Raw genomic sequence first — 27,535 nt, 5'->3', positions numbered from 1 at the left:
GTAAACAACCACGCTCAGTAAACAACCACGCTCAGAACAAACAAGGCATTTAACGCGCATGATGATAGTGATAAATAATGATACAGTACATACAGTATTTACAGTAAAAGCATTTACAAAATATGTTACCTTACAAATATAAATTATACAGTATTGTACGTAGCAAAGCAGGAAAACAATTTACGAGAGAGAGAGAGAGAGAGAGAGAGAGAGAGAGAGAGAGAGAGAGAGAGAGAGAGAGAGAGAGAGAGATTGTTTTACGTACGTAAATGTAAATTTTAAACAAAAAAAATATGATAGGTTACAACATGTAGACTTTTAAAACCTTCCCTTTAACTTAATGCATACAGTACGTACATTACTAAACTATAAAACAGGCAGTAAGAATATTAAAGTAAAAAATAAAGATTGTTACTGTACTCACCACGAAAGAAGTTGAAGAAAAACTTGAATGGTGATGGCGATGAATTTGCTGCACAGTAGAAATGATGATGATGAAGCTGATGATGTGTTCTACTGTGCAGCCAATGATAGTATTTTACGTCTCTTCAGACGGAGGTGTCTTTTCCTGGGACACCTCTTCAACTTCTTCCTGGGAAACTTATATTTCTTCCGAAGGCGTACTAGCAGGAGGAACTGGCTCTTTTTTGCGAGGCTGGAAGAACATTGTGATCGGAAGTTGTTGCCGCTGCTTCTTTTTTCGATCCAAGAGCATTTTGTAGGGAGTCATTATGTCATCAACCTTGTTGCAGAATTGCATCGAGCGAACCATATCCTCGTCCCACTCTTGCAACATTTCTTTCAACTCCTTCGCGTGGTTGCAGGCCTTGGCAAGCCGTTCTAATGTTAAGCCCGTTTCTTCGACATTTTCTTGGGTCTCTTCCTGGGTATCACTCTCTTCCTCACTTGCCGATTTCGTCAGGTCTTCGAGGTCTGCGTCAGTTAGGGGCTGGGAATGGCAGTCCAACAACTCGTCGACGTCTTCAGTCGTCATGTCGCCAAACCCGTCACCTCCAATTATGGCAGCCAACTGCACAGATTTCCGTATTGCAGAGTGTTGGATTTCCGACGGAGTAAATCCCTTGTCGTCGTAAACAATATCGGGCCACAACTTCTTCCAGCTCGCATTCACGGTTGCAGGTTTCATCTCTTGAAGTGCCTTCTGAATATTCTGCAGGCACGTGGCTATGGTGTACTGCCGCCAGTACGCCTTCAAGTTGAAATCTTCATCCTCGTCATCTTGGGCAGCATCCACACACGCAACGAGGTCCGCCAAGGTATTCTTCGTGTAGAGGGCCTTGAACGCCCTGATAACCCCCTGGTCCATCGGTTGAATTAATGACGTGGTGTTGGGTGGCAGGAACTCAACCTGAATGCCCTCATGCGACAGGTCAGTTGCGTGTCCACCAGCGTTATCCATAAGGAGAAGGATCTTGAATGGCAAGCCCTTCTCTAAGAGATATTTACTGACTTGCGGGATAAAACACTGGTGGAACCAGTTGGAGGTCAGCATCTTCGTAATCCATGCTTTTTGATTATGCATCCAGTACACGGGAAGGAGATTCTTATTTTTATTTTTCAAAGCACGAGGATTTTTCGACTTATAAATAAGCCCCGGCTTTAACAAAAATCCAGCAGCATTGCCACACATCACGAGGGTAACGCGATCCTTGAATGCCTTAAAGCCAGAGGCTTTGGCTTCCTCTTTGAACAGGAAAGTTCGCGACGGCATTCTCTTCCAAAACAAGCCAGTCTCATCCATATTAAAGACTTGTTCCGGCTTGTATCCACCTTCGGCGATAATATTCTTGAACGTCTGGTTCACGTAAGTTTCAGCAGCGGCAGTGTCAGCGGAAGCAGACTCCCCATGCAGGGAAACGCTTTTCAGGGCGAAGCGTTTCTGAAACTTCGCGAACCATCCTTTGCTTGCGGAAAAATGTTTCTGAGGCTGGGAATCACTGGATGTCCCTGGTTGAGGATCATCTGCATCATCATCATCTTCAGCATGGTTGCCGTCGTCATCTTTAGGTTCCTTTGCAGCAAAATTCTCATATAAACTCAAAGCCTTTGTTTGGATGGTGTTCGTATCCAACGCTATGTTCTTCTTCCGGCAGTCGGCAATCCACACAGCTAAAGCACCTTCCATGCGTACGATCGTTTTATTACGCGTTGTAACGACTCGCTTCGCTGATCTGCTAAAGGTGATTGCAGCCGTCTTTCTAATGTTCGCCTCGTCCTTTTTGATATAGCGAACAGTGGATTCGTTGATGCCAAAATGGCGGCCGGTGGCCGCGTAACTTCTACCATCTTTTAACATGTCGAGAAGCGTAACCTTCTCAGCTATCGTCATCATCCTTCGGTGGCGTTTAGGCTCACTACCAGCCTTAAGAGAAGCAGAACGCTTGGGAGCCATTACAGTAGGATTTACGTACAGTACTGTAACAAAAAGTTCAACTTAAAAAGGTCGCACACAGCACAGATTAAACTTCACAAACTTAAGAACGTCTACTCAGCGATACGCGGTAAGAGAAAGTGAACGATCCAGCCCCGCGAGAACTTTGATGCTGCGGGTAGAAGATGCGGGCAAAACACCAATCACAGGCTAGATAACAAAACTTGAGTTCTGATTCGTCATCTATCAGCGCTTGAACCAATCACAACCCGTCTTACAGTACTATGATGCGTTGGTTACCTACTCACAGAAGATGCCCCGCGCATACTGAACGTACGTAGATTAAGTACAATACCGTAATAATAATAAATAATGATAATAATACTGTACAGTAATAATAATAATAATAATGATAATAATAATAACAATAATAATTTTATTAACAACAACAACAATAATAATAATAATAATAACAATAATAATACACACTTTACGTATGCTATTTTACGCCCTCTCTCTCTCTCTCTCTCTCTCTCTCTCTCTCTCTCTCTCTCCCTCTCTCGTACGCTTATTCGAAATTTGCAACAAAGAATATTATTGGATGCAGTACTGTACTACGTACGTATACATACAAAAGATTCATGGAAAAGAAGCACATCCATTACAGTACACACCATTCTAATATGGTATGACTGCATCTGATTTGCGTTTCATGTTCGATTTAATTTTACTACGTACTGAATTATCGTATGATCACATTCTCTTTTCGTGTTTTATTTCTTTCTGTGCTGAATTATATATCATATGTAATGCAATGAACAATCAGTAAGAGCAGATATTACTAATTACAGTATTAATGGAATTACAGGTAACAAAATATCGTATTTGGGGGTCTTCAGATTTCGCGGTATTTTCGAATTTTCCGGAAAATCCGCGATATGTATATATATATGGGTTATGGAAAAACTCCGCGAAGTGGTGAATCCGCGATTGTCGAACCGCGAAGTAGCGAGGGTTCACTGTATCACTATCTCACATAGGGTTTGGTCTGCTATAACTTGAATTTCATATTCCCTCAGATTAACGAGTTACATAAGGTAATGCGTCTTAGAGAAGTCAACCAAACAATTGCTAACAAACCTTGGCTAAATAGATAGTGATTTCTCAACATAAATTCCTTAACCCTTTTACCCCCAAAGGACGTACTAGTACGTTTCACAAAACTCATCCCTTTACCCCCATGGACGTACCGATACGTCCTTGCAAAAAACTGCTATTCAAATTTTTTTTGCATATTTTTTATAGTTTTTTGAGAAACTTAGGCATTTTCCAAGAGAATGAGACCAACCTGACCTCTCTATGATGAAAACTAAGGCTGTTAGAGCAATTTAAAAAAAATATACTGCAAAATGTGCTTGAAAAAAAATAACTCCTGGGGGTTAATGGTTGGAAATTTCCAAATAGCCTGGGGGTAAAAGGGTTAAATGCTTCCCACTGAGATCCCATACTCCAACATAATACTGTTTACAAAAAAAGATTTTACTGATTTAATTATGGATGAGTCTTTAAGTGAAAATTTAATGAAAGGCTTCTATTTAACTCTAAAAATTACAGAACAGGTCAAAATAAATTTGGAAATAATTTGTATTTTTCCTAACAAATAAACCTGAAGCTATTTATTAGGGTATTACTTTCCGCAACACTGAAAACCAGCCGAGACAATTTTAGTGAGGGATAATTACCCCATCCGCTAGTTAGCGGGAGGGGGTTGGGGTAGACTGGCTACCCCGCTCACTCACACCTGTCGGTCGAGTAACCACTTTTGCTTTCTGGCAGGACTTCTAGGGGGACAGGGTGGCAGGCCAATTTGTATAAATAGCTTCAGGTTTGTATGTTAGGAAAAATACAAATTATTTCCAAATTTGTTATTTGTTCCGACACAGATACAAACCTTCGCTATTTATAGGGTGACTTACTCTTAGGAGGGAGGAAGTTCTACCAACTGGCCTTGGTCATTACCCGGGGTTCCTTCTAATTGATTTTTTATCTAATTAGTAGGAACTCTACCCTCACTATAATCAAAGTATTTACAAGGTAACTCAATGATAGCGGCCTGCAGAAGCTTGTGTGAGATAGATTCGTGGCTTGTCTTTATGTAGGAACTCGAGGATTCTAAGACATATCCAATACCCTCCCTCATGAGGTATTGGTGACGTAACAAAGTATTCATTCATACTCAGGAAGCACAAGGGAAATGAATCTTACCTGCAGCGGGGTGAGGTCAGCTATGTTTCGGTCTTGCGGAGCTGTTTCCCCAGGGGTGGAGAAGGTGAAAGAAAGAAGTGAGCCAGACATTCTTTTCATTCACCCCAGACTAACCCGGGCAACCTCAGCCCTCAACCCTCTGCTACTTGTCCATCAAGGAGCCTGAGGCATTAGATCACTTGTTGTGCGGCCACCACAGGACCAATGGAGAAGGTTTCCATGCTCCTGTGGGTTACGTCTTTCAGGTAGTGGGCTCTGAAGGTCGTCTGACGCTTCCACACGCCCGCTTGCAATACCTGTGCCACAGAAAAATTCTTCTTGAATGCCAGAGACGTTGCAATGCCTCTGACGTCATGAGCTCTGGGTCGGTTGGACAGAGGAGGATCTGGATATAGAGCATATTCGATTACTTTCCTTATCCAGGAGGAAATAGTATTCCTCGTGACCCTCCTCTTGACCTTCCCCGTGCTAACAAAAAGTGCTCGTACACGGGGGCGAGCTTTTGCTGTTCTTCTTAAGTAACACCTCAGACTCCTTACTGGACATAGTAACAGTTGGTCTGGATCTTCGGTTACAGAACGAAGACTCTCTATCTGAAATGGGCCGAACCTGGAGTCCAGCACACCCATTTTTTGAGTCTTGGCTACAAACTCAGGGACGTAGTTGAGGATTACTTCCCCCCATCTCCTAGAGTGGGAGACATCAGCAGATAGACAATGAAGTTCGCTAACTCTCTTGGCCGAAGCCAGAGCGAGCAGGAACACTGTCTTCCACGTGAGGTGGCGATCGGACCCGAACCACGTTCTAAGGGGGAGGTCCTAGCTCTGCCTGGGGACAAGTAAGCTCGTAACTGCGTATGAGCAAAGAAAGTTCCAACGAGGAGGAAATATCGACTACAGTAGACCCCCTAGGTACGGCGTCCCTAGCTTACGTTTCTTTCACGTTATGGTGTGGAATACGATGTTTTTTCATCCCCTCGTTACGACATTTTCCCCACTTTACGGCATCGAATTCCAAAATTCAAACTTGGCAGCTTTTCAGCGTACGACTGTGTGAGCCACTCTCCTACCACCACGCTCATACGTCACTAAGAAGCTGGTCTGCTATTGGTCGGCGTCACTAAGATGCCGATACGCTATTGGCCGAAATCCCTCCTACAACGCCTGAGAGAGATGCTGCCTCAGTCTCTCTCTTTGTTAATCACGCGTTCAGTTCAGATTCTCGTGTGCGTTTCGTAAAGACTTGATCTCGTGTGAGTGCTTGCGATATCGTATTTTTTGAGCATTTTAGTGCTTAATTCCAACTATAAATCGTTAACCATGGGTCCCAAGATTGCTAGTGATGTTAAAGGGAAAAGTAAGATGATTACTATGGAAACGAAGCTGGAGATATTAAAGAAATACGAAGAAGGCATGTGCATAGGGCTTGTTGTCGATGAGGCTGACGTAGATACCCTTATCGAGGAGCACAGGGAGGAGCTTAAGACTGAAGACTTGAAGGAGTTGGAGGCAATGCAGTTGACCATCATTCAAGAAGAGCACAGCTCTAGTGGTGGCGAGGACGGGGGGGAGACTGAAGAAACAACATCGGCAGAAATAAGAGAAGCTATCGGTTGGTATGAAAACCTTAAGAGATTCATTGAAAAAAAAAACACCCAGAAAAACTTCACACCGGTTGTCTTCTGGAGAGTGTTAATGACAAGTGTATGAGTCATTTTAGAAATATTTTGAGGAGTCGTCAGAAACAGGCTTCTTTGGATAGATATTTCTCCAAAAGAGAAGTGTCAGAAACCAAAGATGATAAGTGATTCTATTAAAAGGGCTAATAAAGAGTAATTTTTTAAATTCTAAAAAAAAAAAAATCATAAAAAAAAAATTTCTAAAGACAAAAATAATAAAAAAAAGCATTTTTAATTTTAAGTGTTTAATAGTAAGAATAAATTTATTATTAAGTGTACATGACATAATTAGCATTGATACGTTTTTATATCTACGGCCTCCTCCCCCCTCTGCCTCCACCCACTACCAGCTCAAGTCACGTCACTCCAAAGGTAAATAAAATTTCATTTTTCCTTTACAGTAGAGTATATAATTTTTATTTATACGTGTAATGTTATTTAATCATATACTGTACAGTACATGTATATTATATATAAGTATACTGTAGTACAGTGCTTACTACAGTGATACCTCGGTAGTCGAACGACTCTAAATTCGAACAAATCGGAGTTCGACCAAAAAATTAGAGTAATTTTTGCTGCGGTGTTCGAACAAAAAATCGGAACTCGAACAGCCGAACGCATGGCCGAGTGAGATGAGCGGCCATCTCGGCTACTCTCGCTTGGTCGGGTAGCATCATTTCAAGAGAGAGCGTCAGTCCGACAACACGTGTTGAGAATTTATTGTGATTTAGTGCGTTTTATTGTCTTTTTTTGCCGATAATAATGGGCCCCAAGAAAGTTAGTGATAAGGGGAAGGATAAGAGGAAAACATTGAGAACAACGATCGAGTTGAAGAAGGAAATTATTGCGAAATACCAGAATGGTGTACGAGTGTCTGATCTAGCCTTACAGTATGGCATGGCAAAGTCGACCATTTCGACCCTTTTGAAAAATAAGGAAGAGATAAAGAAAGTTAATATTGCACAGGGAGTGACAGCAATTAGTAAGCAAAGGCCACAAGTAATTGAGGAAATGGAAAAGTTGCTCCTTATATTTATTAAAGAAAAGCAGTTGGCCGAGGAAAGTATAAGTGAAGCTTTCATTTGCGAGAAAGCTCTTCATATTTATGAAGAATTGGTGAAGAAAAGTGCCAGTACTAGTGAAAGTGATTCGTCATTCACTTTTAAAGCAAGCAGGGGCTGGTTTGAGAAATTCCGGAACAGAACTGGCATTCACCGTGTGACTAGGCATGGGGAGGCAGCCAGTTCGGATCAGGCGGTAGCTGAAAAATACGTTGTTGAATTCGACCGATAAATTAAGGAACAAAATTTGATCCCGCAGCAAGTCTTCAATTGCGATGAGACCGGGTTATTTTGGAAGAAAATGCCGGCCAATACCTACATTAATGATAATGTTATGTCTCACTTTAGAAGAATAGTGCAGAAGAGAAAGAAGCAGCTGACAATTGACATGTTTTTCATAAAAGAAAAGAGAGCTGCTACATCCCAGCCTGATTCCCCTCCAAAGAAGAGAAACAGAAGAGAAAAAACCCCTGAAGGAGATTTGCCCGACCTTTTACTGTAGAGAGAAAAAACCACTGAAGGAGAACTACCCAGCCACATCATGGAGGGGGACTCTCCTTCCAAGCAGTAACCTCCCCCTTCCATCCTCTTCACATCCATTCCTGTATGCCATCGAACCGCTGCTCAAAGGTATGTACAGTAAATGGTTTAAAATTGTTTTATATAGTTTTCCGACCAATTTCGTTCACATTTAAATAATTATTGTTGTTTAGGTACACGTTTTATTAATATTTTGGCCATTTTGGAGTGTGTAGGAATGTATAAAAATAAATACCATTATTTTTTATGGGAAAAAGGTTTCGGTACTCGAACAAATCGGAGGTCGAACACTGATCCCGAACGGATTATGGTCGAGTACCGAGGTATCACTTACTATTTCGTTACGTACTAATTTTTAAGGTTTTTACCTGGGGTTTTGCACGCATTAGCTATACTATTGCCCGCCATACGACACTTTCACCATACGATACCAACTCCAGAACGGATTAATGTCGTATGGCGGGGGTCTACTGTACAAACAAATAGGTTTTTAAAATGTAAGCAAGTATATTGAGAGCTTCTGAGCACTAATGATATTTTCTTTCAATGACAACAGATTCCTTAAACACGTGCTGGAAACTCGCTGTGAGTTAGCGCTCACCCGCCCACCTCCCTAACGCTCAGTGATTGGACTTCCTTTATGAGAATAGGGTCTATGCACCGTAGCAGTGTGGGTAAAAGCACTCTCACTCGCCATGGCTCTAGCCGGAGGTTGGCGAAAATAGCTTTGTGCGCACCTACAGGAAGGAGGCAAACAAGGCTGAGCTGAGCTAGATACTAGCTGGTGCATACTTTGAAAAGGTTCTTGCTCGTGAAAGGGAGAAGCCCGAGGCACATGCCAAAAGGACCTGGCTTAAAATCATGAGGGTAAGGAGCGGGAACCTTAAACAGTCTACATACCCCATCGTCGTCTTGCTCTGAAAACTAATCCAGCACATTTCCCGAAGCCCAGTTGGGGCAACCGTTCAGGCGAGGAAGGACTATCACAAACGAGGATGGCGCTCGCCACCAGATGTTAATGCTCGGTGCTTTGTATGTTGCGAACCCTCAGCACGCTATAAAAACTCAGTCAGGGGGTGCACATCATAATTGGTGAGCTGAGAAACATGACAAGTTATTTTCTGGGTTTTTCTCAGCAGGATCAACCAACTGCTAACCCCTATTGGTAGGCCTTCTAGTCTTCAAATGTTTTCGTTTGTCAGCCGAAGCAGGACGAACGAAGGGTGGAAAAGCAAAAGCAGAGGATGCTAAAGCTAGAGCACAAGACACTCTTTTGGTGCATTACCCCTGGAGTCTCAACTGAAAAAACTCTAGTCAACCCCTGGGGAGGCAGCTCTGCACTCCCACTGAGCCCTTTACTGCAGAAACTCAAAAAGCCGTTCCTTAAAGGGGATACCCAGGATCATCAAGAAACCCAAAAGATGACTTAAAACTTCAACGGAGACATGACTCCCTACAACCGAGGGTGGCGCCAATTAACAAGGAGAAAATGCATTGTCCTCAGAACTTAAGACTTTTCTGGGGTCAAACCACTATCACTCTTACTCAACCGTTCCCAAGAAGAAACCAAGTGAGAAGTCAACGAGGAGGGAACGAGGAATTTGAGCCAGACTTAAGGACCTCTTCGCCTTCAGGCCCTGACACATCACAAGGAGACTCCCGCAAGCATCAGTGACCTCTGCATGCAGGAAAAAGGGTGTGAAGATCCAGCTCTGGGGCTAACACGAAGATGCAGCAAGGGAACCTTCCACGCCAGGATAAACGTGCATCGTGAAACCTCACGATACACCCCAAATAGGAATAAGGAATCAAACTTTTAAGGCAGTTTGTATTTTCCTAAATAAGGGTTAATGGCAGAGAAAGACAGCATTTCTTCTCTCTACCAAGCGAAAATAAAAAGTGACGTCATACCACTGTCTGTGTGTTAGTGAGGTGGCCGGTCTAACACCAGCTAACCAGCGGTGGATGGTTATACAGTACCTCGCTAAAAGTTTTCTGGCTTTGTTTAAGGTTTCACAGAAATATATAACGCAGTGTAAACAGCGAAACGGTTTGTATTAGGTGTTGGAACAAAGAAAGACAACCTATAAAAATGTGATTTCTCCTGTATTATATTCTACAATACCTCTCAAAGTTTGAAAGTTAAAACATAGGAAAGCTCTCTAAAAAATAATTTTTTGTTTAATATCATCTCACCTAAATCTTCCTGCTGACACAGATGCCGAGCTTAACTGTATCTTCAGTCTTTAATGAGGAGCCCTCCTCCGACAGTACCTAGACACCTAGGATGAAAACCCTACCTGGGAAGTGTCACAACACCCTATATAACGAGCCCTCCCTAGATAGTTACCCTGCCACCCAATAATAATAATCCCTACCTGCACACTTACCTGACACCATGGATGATACAGCCATATGGACACTCACATGCTGAACAATGAGCCCTCCCTACATAGTCACCTTAACCCTTCAATGATATGCCATACCAAGACGAAAAAGATCTCCCTGGAAAGTCTCACTGACACAACAAATAGAACCTCCCTGGACAGTAACCCCCTCCCCTTAAACACCCAGGATAATATATCCACCCTGGAATGTTACCCTGACACTACAGGTAAGCCCTTCTGGAGAGTTTCCCCCGCACTCTAATCTGTAGGCATTGCCTTTATTATTGTTGACAACACGCACACATTGGATATCTCCCCAACAACCTAGATGATAACCCCTCCCTGAAAAAGTTGCTACAAACACTTCGGCAGATATATCATCCTTGAACATTCTCCCCAATACCCCATATGATAAATAGGTCACTGAACAGTTGCCCTAAAGTACACTGGATGATATGTCGTTGCAATGTCTCCACTAGCCTGGGATGAAGTCATCTTTACATAATTTACCCAACACTCCGCATGACAAGGAGAGTCGCCCCAAACACCTGGATTATCTATCCTACTGGAACAGTCATTCCTAACTCCCCTAATGATAGGTTCAATATTATTCTGGTATGATACCTGGTCAATTCCTTGTATTATATCACCCAGGTTTGCAACGCTGACTTATTTCTATGATTCCTACACTAAATATTTTAGTTATAGTTTTAATACTGTATTCACAAACCAAAATAGTTCTCTACTAAATCAGTGTTAGTACAAAATCTCGATTTAATCTGAAATCTGTCGAGGCAACAGTATTATGGCCAATTTCGCATCGAAACAATAGCCGTCACATTCTATACCTACTGCAGAATAACAGTACCCTACAGTTCAACCATTTACTTTGTCCCCATGTACATAACACGTACATTTCCAACTTGATCTCATGTGGTATCGTTCAACACTTAACCTTGATGAGTAAACCCTCCCCGAACATTCAATCCCAACACCTCTGATGATAGGCCCTCCTTGAAATCACTCTCAAAACCACATATGCTATGTCCTTCCTGGACAGTTTCCGCATCACACGAAATGATAACCCCTCCCTTAACATTCACTCCTAACTCCCCGGATGATATGGCCTCCCTGAAGATTCACTCACAACACCCCAGATGATAGGCCCTCCCACAAAAGATGCCCCAACAACCCGGACACTAATGTTCTCTATGGACAGTCTCCTTGAGACACTAAATAATAAACCCTCCCTTAACATTCACTCCCAACACCCTAGATGAAAGGCCCTCCCTGGACAGTTCCCCACAAACACTTAGGATATATTCTCCCTAGACAGTTACCGCAACACTACAGATGAGCCCTTCTGCAGAGTTGAGCAAAAACCCTAAACTGCTATCATAAAAGTCACGCCTTTTTGTGCTTGTGCGACATCGCCCATTGGAAACGTCCAATACTCTGCATGAAATGTTCTCCTTGGACAGTGGCCTAAAACCTTCCTGGACAGTCTCCTCATCACCCAAGATGATAAGCCTTCCATGGACAGTTTCCACAAACACCCGAGTGGATAGATCATCTCTGGACTTTCTCCCAAACACCCACACAATAAGACGTCTTTGGGCAGTCGCCATAAACAATGGACTATTTGTCCTCCTATGGAAGGTTCATTACTATTCTGCAATGGTACCTCAGTCAATTCCTTATACTGTACCATATTTTTGGGTTTACATTTATTTAGGCTTCCTAAACTAATCTTTTAAGTACAAGGTTTAATACTATACTAACAAAAACAAAATAGTTCTTACCTATTAATTTATGCACAAAAACTGTGCTTAATCCAAAATCTGTCGTCGCATTCCTTATGCAACCTTACTTACTGCAGTTACTTCTTCCCTGGAGTAACAAATGACTTCAACTCTGTTTATTTTAAGTCCTTGTATGTTACTCTGGCATTCCCATCTTGAGCTTACGTAGAACCTTTCTTGATGGATAATACTTTAGCCTGGTTTCTTTCTTGCTTTCGTTAATCTCCATGTTTTCCAGACAACCAGACCACACCTGAAATGAAATCCTTTTAGAAATTTCCTTTTAAGACATTTCATTTTTGGAGGCTGCAAAAGATAATTCGTCTTATACACAGAGCCCTACAATTCTACTGTCCATATATAATTAATAAATTAATATGGTACAAAATGGTCTCAATTTCATCCTCAAACCGAAATAACTTCTCCCAGTTGCAGTTTGGATTTAAATTTCATTCCTCCGACCAAAAAGTTTACCTTCTTCATCACTTGACATTCTACCTAATTTATATCTGATCACTTCAGGAAAAAATACAGCATTGACATTCCATTTCATATAGACCTTTAACCGCTATATCATTTCTATCATCACATGATTAACCCTTTTACCCCCAATGGACATACTGGTAGGTCCATTAGATAAGAACACTGAATATTTTAGGGCAGGGGTGGCCAACCTTTTGTTTCCCATGCACCATTTTTTTCATTTCTAATTCAGATGCGCCACAAACTTTAACCCCCTTTCAATCCTTGAACTATGGTGATTTGGACATATTTGGCAGTTATACATATAATCATTTGATATATACACACATATATATATATATATATATATATATATATATATATATATATATATATATATATATATATATATATATATATATATATATATATGACAGTATGGAGAGATGTAGTAGTTGTAAAGGAAAGGATTTAACATAAATACAAATTAAACTGTACTTACTTTATTGACACTTTGAATTTGCATTGATAATATTCATTAGCTATTCTTGAAAGTACTAATGAAACTATAAAACCATATAAACATAATTAGCAGTTTTAAAGAAAAGTAATTCAATTTATTATCTCTGGGGTATAGTGCGCCACTTGTAATCGTGCAATGCGCCACTGTTGGCGCATGCGCCATAGGTTGGCCACCCCTGTTTTAGGGTGTTTCAAATGTAATTGATGACAAAACCTAGCAGAAAGCCATTGCTTTTCAGTTATGGTAGTCGAGCCACAGTAACTCGAAAAATATAGATTTTCGCCAGGAATCATTATCAGAAACCTTTGAAATTCCACAAAATATATAACAAACCAGTATTATTTTCAGGGTTTATAATAGCGGCCACCTGTACATATGATGGCGGCCGACTAGGAATACAGCAGTATAGGGGGTTGCAGGGGGTCGTAGCCCCTCATTAGGTAAGTAAGGACATGGCTTGTAGGTTAGGTTAGGTTAATTGATGTCCATTATTAATGCACCTGGGAGGAACTGGCCGCTATTATACAAAGGCTCCTTATTTTCTACAAAACCATCCTATATAACTCTGATCTGCTTTTTATTTTGATTGAAATTCACAAATCGATATAATAAATGACCAATTAATGTTTTATTATTAAAATAATCAACAATTTGTTATTAAAAATCGATTTCTGGACAAAAAATACGGTAAAACACAAACTGAAAAATGGCCAGAGTTGGCATAGACAATATAGCCCTAAATCGGAATATATTTTTAATTAGGCCTAATTGAGATAATTTCTACTATTAAAAAAAACATTTTGAGATAGATATATTAAAAAAAATATTATTAGTTTATTCGAAATTTTGTTTTAAATATACGAGTAGGTTAGCTTGGCTCCACTCCTGGTAAGTTAGCTTAATACCATTATAAATACGTAATTTACGTATTTAACTTAACAAAAAGGATATATATAACGTAAAATACGTATTTATAACTATAAATAAGTGTATTAATGCAAAATACTTACAATATGCCTTGATTTGATAGAGAATTTCAAACGTAAACAAAACAACTTGTTGTTGTTCTTGTTCTTGTTGTTGGGCGGACTGGATTATCGTACATAAGCCCCAAAATTATCGTTTATCAACCAAAATTATCGTACACAGTTTCAATATAATTATCTAGGAGTTACATAACTGTCCTATTTCAATATATTTAAGTATAATTATTTAATTAAACACACACATACACATATATGTATAATATGTATATACCCAAGGTATTTATCCTACATCGTACTGGACCTGAAGTAATCGAACATGTATGATGATTATCGTATGTTGACATGTGGAAGATCATAGATATATAGTTAAAAGATGGCAGACAAACTTCATCGTAGCTGGTGGCCATCTTGGTCTACCCTTTAAAATACTTTCATAATTTCTAATTTATATTCTATAATATAATTATAGTCTATAAAACTCTTTATTTAGGAATTTAATTGAGAATTTATAGATACTACATATAGCTTTGCTCTTTAAAACTACTTTCATAACCCTTTAAAATACTTTCATAGTTTCTAATTTATAATCTATAATATAATTATAGCCTGTAAAACTCTTTATTTAGGAATTTATATAATTATAGCCTGTAAAACTCTTTATTTAGGAATTTATATAATTATAGCCTGTAAAACTCTTTATTTAGGAATTTATATAATTATAGCCTGTAAAACTCTTTATTTAGGAATTTATATAATTATAGCCTGTAAAACTCTTTATTTAGGAATTTGTATAATTATAGCCTGTAAAACTCTTTATTTAGGAATTTATATAATTATAGCCTGTAAAACTCTTTATTTGGGAATTTATATAATTAAAGCCTGTAAAACTCTTTATTTAGGAATTTATATAGTTATAGCCTGTAAAACTCTTTATTTGGGAATTTATATAATTAAAGCCTGTAAAACTCTTTATTTAGGAATTTATATAGTTATAGCCTGTAAAACTCTTTATTTAGGAATTTATATAATTATAGCCTGTAAAACTCTTTATTTAGGAATTTGTATAATTATAGCCTGTAAAACTCTTTATTTAGGAATTTATATAATTATAGCCTGTAAAACTCTTTATTTGGGAATTTATATAATTAAAGCCTGTAAAACTCTTTATTTAGGAATTTATATAGTTATAGCCTGTAAAACTCTTTATTTGGGAATTTATATAATTAAAGCCTGTAAAACTCTTTATTTAGGAATTTATATAGTTATAGCCTGTAAAACTCTTTATTTAGGAATTTATATAATTATAGCCTTTAAAACTCTTTATTTAGGAATTTATATAATTATAGCCTGTAAAACTCTTTATTTAGGAATTTATATAATTATAGCCTGTAAAACTCTTTATTTGGGAATTTATATAATTATAGCCTTTAAAACTCTTTATTTAGGAATTTGTATAATTATATCCTGTAAAACTCTTTATTTAGGAATTTATATAGTTATAGCCTGTAAAACTCTTTATTTAGGAATTTATATAATTATAGCCTGTAAAACTCTTTATTTAGGAATTTATATAATTATAGCCTGTAAAACTCTTTATTTAGGAATTTATATAATTATAGCCTGTAAAACTCTTTATTTGGGAATTTATATAATTATAGTCTATAAAACTCTTTATTTAGGAATTTATATAATTATAGCCTGTAAAACTCTTTATTTAGGAATTTATATAATTATAGCCTGTAAAACTCTTTATTTGGGAATTTATATAATTATAGCCTGTAAAACTCTTTATTTAGGAATTTATATAATTATATTCTATAAAACTCTTTATTTAGGAATTTATATAATTATAGCCTGTAAAACTCTTTATTTAGGAATTTATATAATTATAGCCTGTAAAACTCTTTATTTAGGAATTTAATTGAGAATATATACATACTACATATAGCTGGTGATTCTGTGCAAGCTGGTTCCTGGTTCCTGGTTCCTGACTACTCACTCCGCAAAATATTATTATTATTATTTTTATTATTCCAAGCTAGGCAACAATCTTAGAAAACCAGGTTGGTTTAAGCCCAGGGGCTCAAACAAGAAAAAATAGCCCAGAGAGGAAAGAAAACAAGGAAATAAATAAACTACAAGAGAAGTTATGAACAATAACAGCATTAAATTAGATCATTCACATATAAACTATAAAAACTTTAAAAAAGAGGAAGAGAAATGAGATAAAATAGTGCACCCTCAAGCAAAAGAACTCTATCCAAAGGCAGTGGAAGACCATAGTACATTACAGAGGCTATGGCACTACCCAAGACTAAAGAACAGTGGTTTGATTTCGGTGTGTCCATCTCCTAGAAAAGATGCTTACCATAACTAAAAAGTTTCCTCTATCCTTACCAAGAGGAAAATAGTCATTGAACAATTACAGTGAAATAGTTAACCCCTTGACGCTTCATAGTCCTCAGCCATGTAGGCCTGGGTCTTGCAACTCTTCTAGTGATATATGGGGTCTTTGACTGGCCAGACAGTACTACATTGGATCTATCTCTCTGGTTACGGTTCTTTCCCTTTGCCTACACAGACACATAATAGTCTGGCCTATTCTTTACAGATTCTCCTCTGTCCTCATACACCTGACAACACTGAGATTGACAAACTCAATAGTTTCTTGTAGTCTGCAACCTCACCATCCTTGTGAGCTAAGGATGAGGGAAGGTTTGAGGGAGCCTATAGTTCTACCTGCTGAGGAGTCATCAGCAGCCATTGCCTGGCCCTCCCTGGTCCTAGATTGGGCACTGATCAAGTCTATATATGGTCATTCTCTAGGGCATTGTTCTGTTCCTCGCCTCTGCCATTCATGATATAATGAAATAACAATAAATAACACATTATGAACAATATAGAAATATGTATTTTAAACAGAACGAATGATTCCAGCGGTGCCAAATTTCCGCCTGACACCTTTATTCACCCTAATACTGCAGTAGACGGTTCATTGACATTTGGCAACAAGTGAGACTAACGAGAAACTACGCTTTAGCGTTATAGGGAATATAGGGAATAAATCTCTGAAGGAGACGAAAATAAATGGAAAAGTCTTATCTCAGTGGGAAATAGGTACTAAACATAACGTTGTTTCTCACAATGTTTCGCTCAGAACCATAAATGTTCAGTCATAGAACTAGGGGAAGCACTCTACATTCTTCAATATTCCAAAGGGCGAAGCTATATGAAACTATCGCTCAATTCCGAGGAAAACTATGTAATCTTTTGGGCGAAATAATATGAGAATATCGCTCAACTCAGATGAAGACCATAAGAGAGGCTACCTATAGTCCGGTAAATATGGATTAATATATGGAATCTCTCTCTCTCTCTCTCTCTCTCTCTCTCTCTCTCTCTCTCTCTCTCTCTCTCTCTCTCTCTCTCTCTCTCTCTCTCTCTCTCTCCAAATACAAAATAAGACAAGCAAATCGAACTGTATTTATGAATTTGATTAAACAAATGCAGCCGTTTCTAGACCACAGCAGGACAACGGCCTCAGACATGTCCCTTTTTACCACCACGCTGCTCACTGCAAATTGGTGATGGTAGGAGACTTTGGTCTGTTCGCTCACAGCAAACCAACCTAGTATGGGTGGCCCTAAATAGTAGCCTTACAGCTTTGCTGGTCATAGTGATAGGCAATCCTTTCACCACATCAAGGTATCACCTGTCAGAAAGGATATATATATATATATATATATATATATATACAGTTTCTTGTAGTGTCCGCAACCTCACCATCCTTGTGAGCTAAGGATGGGGTTTTGGGGAGCCAATAGGTCTATCTGTTGAGACATCAGCAGCCACTGCCTGGCCCTCCTTGGCCCTAGCTTGGGGGGAAAGGGGGCTTGGGCGCTGATCATATGTTATATAAGGTCAGTCTCTAGGGCATTGTCCTGCTTCATAGGGCAATGTCACTGTCTCTTGCCTCTGCCATTCATGAGTAACTTTTGAACCTTTAAAACAATGAAGGAAAATTGTTTTCAAAACCATGGGTCTTTTAAAAGACGAAATGAAAAGAAAAAATCGAATCACAACGAAATGCTATATTTTAATCCATTGTTTCCCAGAAAGTTTCGTTCTAAAATCGAATCGTTTGATCACAAAACTACCAAGATGATATTCTGTTGACTTCGCCACATAAAAACTTAAAATATAATATACTGATAATATATATATATATATATATATATATATATATATATTGAACCAAATGTTAAACTACTATTATAACAAATAAACATCTTTTTCGACTACTACAAAATATTGTCTTGAATTATGTAATTCTAAAATATGAATAAATTAATATGATTACGCAATATTCTACGTGGCAATATGCTATATATTTTATCAAACCATTGTTCTCTAGTCTTGGGTAGTTCCATGGCCTCTGTACCATGGTCTTCCATTGCCTTGGGTTAGAGATCTCTTGCTTGAGGGTACATTCGGGCACACTATTCTATCTAATTCCTCTTCTTGTTTTGTTAAAGTTTTTATAGTTTATGTAGGAAATATGTATTTTAATGTTACTGTTCTTGAAATATTTAATTTTTCCTTGTTTCCTTTCCTCGCTGGGCTATTTTCCCTGTTGGGCTTATAGCATCCTGCTTTTCCGACTAGGGTTGTAGCCTAGCAGTTAATAATAATAATAATAATAATAATAATAATAATAATAGGGTTAGAGTTCTCGTGCTTGAGGGTACACTCGGGCACACTATTCTATCTAATTTCCCTTCTTGTTTTGTTAAAAATTTTATATTTTATGTAGGAAAATACTGTTCTCAAAATATTTAATTTTTCCTTGTTTCCTTCCCTCACTGGGCTATTTTTCCTTGTTGGAGCCTTTGGGCTTGTAGCATCTTGCATTTCCAACTAGGGTTGTAGCTTAGCAAATAATAATAATAATAATAATAATAATAACAATAATAATAATAGGGTTAGAGTTCTCTTGCTTGAGAGTACACTCGGGCACACTATTCTATATATAAAACCGATGACGGTTGATGGCGTTTCAATTTTAGCGGTCAAATTTTAACTATTTGTTGAGCCTATAAATGACACATTTTAATGTGCTACCAATTATAATACACTGCATGTATTGCATGATAGTAAAATGTTCTTCCTAACTGTGACAGCAAATGTTTTTATGTTGAACAGGCGGACATAAGTCTCTTCTTAGTTTATATATGACAGATCTTTTTCAACGTTGTCACTAGTCTCAATACATTTTGAATATCATCTCTCTTGTTGTTTATTTATTTCATTGGTTACTTTCTTCATTGGGCTATTTTTTTCCTTGTTGGGGCCCTTGAAGTTATAGCTTTCTGGTTTTCCAATTAGGGTTGTAGCTTGGCTTGTAATAATGATGATATTAAGTGTTGGCCAACGTTTTCGGTGTAGTTATATTTCTAAGGATTTCTTCAGTCGAATCTGTGTTAGAGAGAGAGAGAGAGAGAGAGAGAGAGAGAGAGAGAGAGAGAGAGAGCATTTCCTTCAATGCCAGAAGGGCTATTGCTAGACATCTTTCTCGGTGGGTCTACTGTGCCTTTTCGAGCATTTGCTGTAAATCTCTGAAGGAGACGAAAATAAATGGAAAAGTCTTATCCTAACGGGAAATACGGGCGAAACCTTGAGTTGTTTCTCACAATGTTTCGCCCAGAACCATAAATGTTCAGTCATAGAACTCCGCGAAGCACTCAACATTCTTCAATATTCCAAAGGGCGAAGCTATATGAAACTATCGCTCAATTCCGGAGAAAATTATTCCATCCATTGGGCGAAATAATATGAGAATATCGCTCAACTCAGATGAAGACCGTAATAGAGGCTCCCTAAGTCCGAGTACTTTTGAAATAACGGTGAAGATGGATTAATATATGGAATCTCTCTCTCTCTCTCTCTCTCTCTCTCTCTCTCTCCAAATATAAAATAAGAACAGGCAATTTGATCTTGATTTACGAATTTAATTAAACGATAGGCAACAAATGCAGCCGTTTCTAGTTCACAGCAGGACAACGGCCTCAGACATGTCCTTTTTACTACCACGCTGATCACTGCAAATTGGTGATGGTAGGAGACTTTAGTCTGATCGCTCACAGCAAACCAACCTAGTATGGGTGGCCCTAAAATAGTAGCCTTACAGCTTTGCTGATCATATTGATAGGCAAACCTTTTCACTACGTCAAGGTATCACCTCTCAGAAAGGGATATATATATATATATATATATATATATATATATATAGTTTCTTGTAGTCTCCGCAACCTCACCATTCTTGTGAGCAAAGGATGAGGGGTTTTGGGGGAGTCAAAAGGTCTATCTGTTGAGTCATCAGCAGCCACTGCCTGGCCCTCCTTGGTCGTAGCTTGGGGGGGGGGGAAAGGGAGCTTGGCCGCTGATCTTATGTTGTATAAGGTCAGTCTCTAGGGCATTGTCCTGCTTGATAGGGCAATGTCACTGTCTCTTGCCTCTGCCATTCATGAGTGACTTTTAAACTTTTAAAACAACGAAGGAAAATTGTTTTCAAAACCACGTTCTATAAAAACGAAATGAAAAGAAAAATTCGAATCACAACGAAATGCTATGTTTATATCCACTGTTTCCCAGAATGTTTCGTTCTATATTCGAATCGTTTGATCATGAAACTCCCGAGATGATGTTCTGTTGACTTCGCTACATAAAAACTTAAAATATAATATACTGAGATTATATATATATATATATATATATATATATATATATTAAACACTAACGTCCAATTGTCATATCATGCAACTTGGCGGAAAAATCTATCCTAAAGCCTCTAAAGGACGAAGCAATATGAAATTATCGCTCATTTCAAAAGAGAATTAGCCACTCGACCGGACGAAATAATATGAGAATATCACTCAATTCAGAGGAAGAACAGAGAGGGTTCCCAGTCCGAGTGTTTTTGAAGTAAAAATAATAACTCTCTCTCTCTCTCTCTCTCTCTCTCTCTCTCTCTCTCTCTCTCTCTCTCTCTCTCTCTCTCTCTCCGAAAATGTAGACCTACACCTAACATCTAAGTCTCTTTTAAAACCTAATACTGGTTTTATATATAACGAATCTCCGAAGCCACATGCAAAACGTGTAATGTATTATAATTGGTATCACAATAAAAACAGGGCATTTACACATTCATCAAATAAGTACAGATTGACTGCTGAAATTGAAACGCCATCAGACACACACACACACACACACACACAAGGCCCTGCAACTTTTTTTTCTATTGTTAATCCATATATATTAGTATTTGCTTCTTATATATATATATATATATATATATATAGATGGATAGATAGATAGATAGATAGATAAAATGAACCAAATGTTAAAATACTATTATAACAAATAAACATCTTTTTCGTACTACAAAATATCATGTGAATATTGTAATTCTAAGATAGTAATAAATGAATATGATTACGTAATATTCTATGTAGCAATATGCTATAGATTTTATCAAAAACTTTTGATTCTATTCAAACGACAATTGTTCAGTGGCTACTTTCCATTTGGTAAGGGTAAAAGAGACTCTTTAGCTGTGGTAAGCAGCTTTTCTAGGAGAAGGACACTCCATAATCAAACCATTGTTCACTGGTCTTAGGTAGTGCCATAGCCTCTGTACTATGGTCTTCCATTGTCTTGGTTAGAGATTTCTTGCTTGAGGGTACACTCGGGCACACTCTTCTTTCTTGTTTCTCTTCCTCGTGTTATTTTATTTCAATGTTGTTATTATTCTTGAACTTCTTGTAGTTTGTCCTTATATCCTTTCCAAACTGGGCTATTTTTCCTGTTGGAGCCTTTGGGCTTTTAGCATCCTGCTTTTCCATCTAGTCCAATACAATATTTTCAATCGCTTATTCTATCAAAATTGAGAGAAAAGTAATCAATTTTATAAACGAAACACGAATGGAAATCTTATTTCATAATCGGGTAAATTCGTCAACTTCATGTATTGAATAGTTTTTATATGAAAGATCTAATTTAATGTTACATATTTTGAAATATTCTATTTTTGGTTTTATTACTTCTCATGTTATGTATTAATTTCCTTGTTTCCTTTCCATACTGGGCTATTTTTCCTTGTTGGAGCCTTTGGGCTTGTAGCATCTTGCTTTTCCAACTATGGTTGCAGCTTAGCTTCTAATAATAATAATAATAATAATAATAATAATAATGATAGGATTAGAGTTCTCTTGCTTGAGGGTCCACTCGGGGACACTATTCTATCTTATTTCTCTTCCTTTTGTTTTGTTAAAGTTTTTATAGTTTATATAGGAAATATTTATTTTAATGATACTGTTCTTAAAATATTTAATTTTTCCTTGTTTCCTTTCCTCACTGGGCTATTTTCCCTGTTGGGGCCCTGGGCTTATAGCATCCTGCTTTTCCAACTAGAGTTGTAGCTTAGCAAATAATAATAATAATAATAATAATAATAATAATAATAATAATAATAATAATAATAATAAACCGATGACGGTTGATGGCGTTTCAATTTTGGCAGTCAAGTTTTAATTATTTGTTAAGCCTGTAAATGACACATTTTAATATGCTACCGATTATAATACCATGCATGTTTTGTATGTTAGTAAAATGTTATTCCTAACTGTGACAGCGAATGTTTTTATGTTGAACAGGCGGACACAAGTCTTCTTAGTTTATATATGACAGATCTTTTTCAACGTTGTCACTAGTCTTAATATATATTTAATATCACCTCTCTTGTAGTTTATTTATTTCATTGGTTACTTTCTTCATTGGGCTATTTTTTCCCTGTTGGGGCCCTTTGAGCTTATAGCTTCCTGGTTTTCCAACTAGGGTTGTAGCTTGGCTTGTAATAATGATGATATTAAGTGTTGGCCAACGTTTTATTATTATTATTATTAATATTATTATTATTATTATTATTATTATTATTATTATTAGCCAAGCTACAACCCTAGTTGGAAAGTCAGTATGCCATAAGTCCAAGGGCTCCAACAGGGAAAAATAGCCCAGTGAGGAAAGGAAATAAGAAAATAAAGGTGTATTTATATTTCTAAGGATTTCTTCAGTCGAATCTGCGTGAGAGAGAGAGAGAGAGAGAGAGAGAGAGAGAGACTAATAGGAAAGAATAAACTTCAAGGCATAATAACTGATAGCTGGATATCTCTCTCTCTCTCTCTCTCTTCTCTCTCTCTCTCTCTCTCTCTAAGTATAGCTGGGAGGTGGTTTGGGTAAGATCATAAAATATTACAAATATACTATATCTATCTATCTATCTATCTATCTATATATATATATATATATATATATAATCTAACGACTGGCGAAATCTAACCGAGGCCCTTTGCGTCAATACTCCCTCTCATATTTTTATCATTATTACTACAAACTAAGCTACAACCCTAGTTGGAAAAGCAGGATGCTATAAGCCCAAGGGCTTAAACAAGGTGAAATAGCCCAGTGAGGAAAGGATATAAGGAAATAAAATATACACGAGAAGTAATGAATAATTAAAATAGATTATCTCAAGAACAGTAACGACATTAAAATAAATATTTCATATATAAAGTATAAAAAAAATTCAAATAAAAGGAGATATAAGATAGTACAGCGTGCCATTATATACCCTCAAGCAAGAGAACTCTAATCCAAGACAGTTGAAGGCCATGGTACAGAGGCTATGGCACTACCCATGACTAGAGAACAATGGTTTGATTTTGGAGTGTCTTTCTCTTCCAGGGTATATATATATATATATATATATATAAATATATATATATATATATATATATATTTGCCTTTTCTATTCAAACAAGATATGCATTTCAAACCAGAATTTATATATATATATATATATATAACATAATATATATATATATATATATATATATAAATTAAATATTTCACTTCAATCAAGTTTTAATTGTATCATTATCTGTATCTTTCATTCTTTCATCTATTATTATTATTATTATTATTATATTATTATTATTATTATTATTATATTATTATTATTATTATTATTATTTGACATGTATCAGGATTTTTTGTTAATCCCTTATTTATTCATTTATTGATATATTTACAATGTCTTCCAGATAATTAGGATAAGAAATTTAGGTTTTTTTAGACCTATGCACACACACACACACACACACACGCACGCAAACACACAAACACACACCACAGGAGACAAGAAATGCATGTTTATCTGGACATAGTAGAGGGGGTACATTTCGTCTGCTAACTCTCACGGACTTGAAAATTCACTCTCGAAAAGTATTAATATATAAAAAAAAGGGTTTATTCATTCAGAATCTCTGCCTTAAAACAGACTTTGTTTGAATATATATTTTCCATTATTCATTAGCACTCCTAATAACTACTTTATTTCAAAACTTATTAAAAAACCTAATTCTCACGGACTTCAAGTTATCCCTGAGCCTGAGCGCCCAGATGAGATGCTGCCAGGGGTTGCCAGGTTGGCCTTTTTATGGGCCAAAAAAAAACTCCAAAATATGGCCTTTTTTCCATGCTAGATACCTGAATTTGGCCTTTTTTAAATTGGTCAGCCTTGAATGCTATATTGTTGGCCTTTTTTTACCATTAAGTTGGCCTTTTAAAGCTGCTGTTGTTCAGACGTTGCCCTTTTTCATTTGGAAAACCTGGCAAACCCTGGTACCGTTAGATGGTCAGCCGGGTCAGTTATCTTACAGCAGTGAGACACGGAGGATGTATATAAAATTTGTCCCCATCATTTCCAAAGGGTAAGTTTATTATTATTATTTGTTTTACTTTGTAACTTTCTGTGTTTTATGATTATTGTAGCGTATGTCATCCTCTATATAATTCATAAGGCATTTCTTTGATTTATTTCGAATGCTTTAAATGAAGGTGAACGATGTGATGTTCGTAATAACGGGTTGCTCTATACAATAAGAAACGCACGCACGCACACACACACCTGTGAGCGTCGTCATTCATTCCCACGCATACAAACTCCAGACATGAATAAGGACATATCTGAGGCCTTTGTCCTGTAGTGGACTAGAAACGGCTGCATTTGTTATATATATATATATATATATATATATATAAAACACTCTCTCTCTCTCTCTCTCTCTCTCTTGTACCTTCACTTCATCTCTTCTTACGTCTATTGACGCAAAGGGCCTCGGTTAGAATTCGCCAGTCATCTCTATCTTGAGCTTTTAATTCAATACTTCTCCATTCAATGTCTACTTTACGCTTCATATTCCTCAGCCATGTAGGTCTGGGTCTTCCAACTCTTTCTAGTGCCTTTTGGAGCCCAGTTGAAAGTTTGGTGAACTAATCTCTCTTGGGGTGTGCGAAGAGCATGCCCAAACCATCTCCATCTACCCCTCATCATGATCTCATCACGAATGGCACTCGATTAATCTCTCTTATAGTTACATTTCTAATCCTGCCCTGCCATTTAACTCCCAATATCCTTGTGAGGACTCTTTTCTCAAATATACTAAATCTATTGTTTCGTTGTCATACCCTTTAGTAACACTGATATATAGTCTGATTTTTATATGTAATTTCAAGCCATTCGATTTCCAAATTTGACTTAACCTAGCCATTGTCTACTTTGCTATTTTTTCAAACTTTCACTAAACTTAATTCTAAAGACCCTGTATTAGAGGTCATAGTTCCTAAAATACTGACAGAAGTTAACTGAATTTAAGGATTTTTCTAAAAGAGATCTTAGTATAACTGCTTGTGTGATCTTAGTGCCACATGTTCAAAACAATTAGTGATTAATTCATTTTATATGAAAGTCAAATATCAAATACAATTCAACGCCGTAATAAAGGTTTATGTTGATTAAAATTAAACCATTTATAGCTCGGTAATTCTAATTTCAGTCTTGAAGTAGAATGTTGTTTTGATATTTGGCACCATGTGGCAATTGTTTTCGCATAAGCACCTAGAATCTCTCTCTCTCTCTCTCTCTCTCTCTCTCTCTCAATTATTTCTTTCATCCTTTAGCAATATTTCGTTTATTACAAAGTGCTAAAGCTTTGACATTTAGTTAAAAAAACTATATTTTGGAGAAAAAAATTTGAGGAAATATATACTTAAGGTATAAGAGCGTCGATATATAAACTATTGTATATACAAGGTTTCAAATCTAAGGAAGGAGAGAGAGAGAGAGAGAGAGAGAGAGAGAGAGAGAGAGAGAGACCATTACTCGTGGCCTGGCCGGGAAACTCATTTCTTCTTTTATTGTTTTCCTTCCTGCGTTAATTCTATTATTTCATGACACAATTGTTGATATTTCCATTGTTTCCTTTCGATTAATATTATTCAAATATACTTTGAGTGTTTCTTCTTCTTCTTCTTTCTTCTTGTCTTGGATTAGAGTTCTCTTGCTTGAGGGTACAATTGGGTGACGTATCACTTATATTATTATTATTATTATTATTATTATTATTATTGGCCTAGCTGGATAATTTGGCTTATGAGTTTTAATAGTTCCATACATATATGGCAATGTTGGTGATATTGTGCAAACCTTTTTTATCAGATCTTCGTTCCCTTTTTAGTAACTCTTTCATTTTTTGTTGTAATTACTATTCACAAACTCAATTGGTATATATATATATATATATATATATATTGAAAAAGAGAATTATATATATATATATATAGATACACACACATATATATAATATATATATACATACACAAACACACACACACACACACTTATATTTATATATATATATATATATATATATATATAAATTTATATATATATATTATAATTATTATTATTTTTAGCTAAGCTACAACCCAGTTGGAAATGCAAGATGCTATAAGCCCAAGGACTCCAACAAGGAAAAAATCGCCCAGTGAGGAAAAGAAATAAGGAAATAAAGAAACGATATAAGAAGTCATGAAAAATTAAAATCAAATATTTTAAAACATTAACATTAATACAGATATTTGATATATAAACTATAAAAGGACTTATGTCAGCCTGTTCAACATAAAAACATTTGTTCTAACTTTGAACTTTTGAAGTTCTACTGATTCAACTACCCGATTAGGAAGATCATTCCACAACTTGGTAACAGCTGGAATAAAACTTCTAGAATACTGTGTAGTATTGAGCCTCATGATGGAGAAGGCTTGGCTATTAGAATTAACTGCCTGCCTAGTATAACGAACAGGATGGAAATGTCCAGGGAGATCTGAATGTAAAGGATGGTCAGAGTTATATAAAACTTCTTATTCAACAGACATTTGTATATGTATAATATATATATATATATATATAATATATATATATATACACGTTTATATATATATACATATATATATATATTATATATACATATATATGT

At 36.9% G+C, this 27,535-nt stretch overlaps 1 protein-coding gene and 1 long non-coding RNA gene across 8 annotated transcripts in view; one reads left to right on the top strand and one right to left on the bottom strand.

The window, feature by feature from the left end:
- Nucleotides 1-27,535, bottom strand: part of LOC137652545 (uncharacterized) — a 213,348-nt gene that overhangs the window by 5,236 nt on the left and 180,577 nt on the right. The window contains exon 2 of the long non-coding RNA XR_011046362.1: nt 12,129-12,381. This is a non-coding gene — a long non-coding RNA (uncharacterized lncRNA). The remainder of the gene's footprint in view (nt 1-12,128; nt 12,382-27,535) is intronic.
- Nucleotides 24,862-27,535, top strand: part of LOC137652539 (uncharacterized) — a 316,341-nt gene continuing 313,667 nt past the window's right edge. For 2 of the 7 annotated variants that reach the window (XR_011046337.1, XM_068386024.1), the window contains exon 1: nt 24,862-24,925. The gene's annotated coding sequence lies outside the window, so the exon portion shown is untranslated. The remainder of the gene's footprint in view (nt 24,926-27,535) is intronic. The other 5 variants (XR_011046354.1, XM_068386012.1, XR_011046346.1 and 2 more) reach the window with 3 other exon arrangements.

The sequence above is a fragment of the Palaemon carinicauda genome, chromosome 13 (genome assembly GCF_036898095.1).
Source record: "Palaemon carinicauda isolate YSFRI2023 chromosome 13, ASM3689809v2, whole genome shotgun sequence".
Lineage (NCBI taxonomy): Eukaryota > Metazoa > Arthropoda > Malacostraca > Decapoda > Palaemonidae > Palaemon > Palaemon carinicauda.
This window is presented reverse-complemented; position numbering and strand designations above follow the sequence as displayed.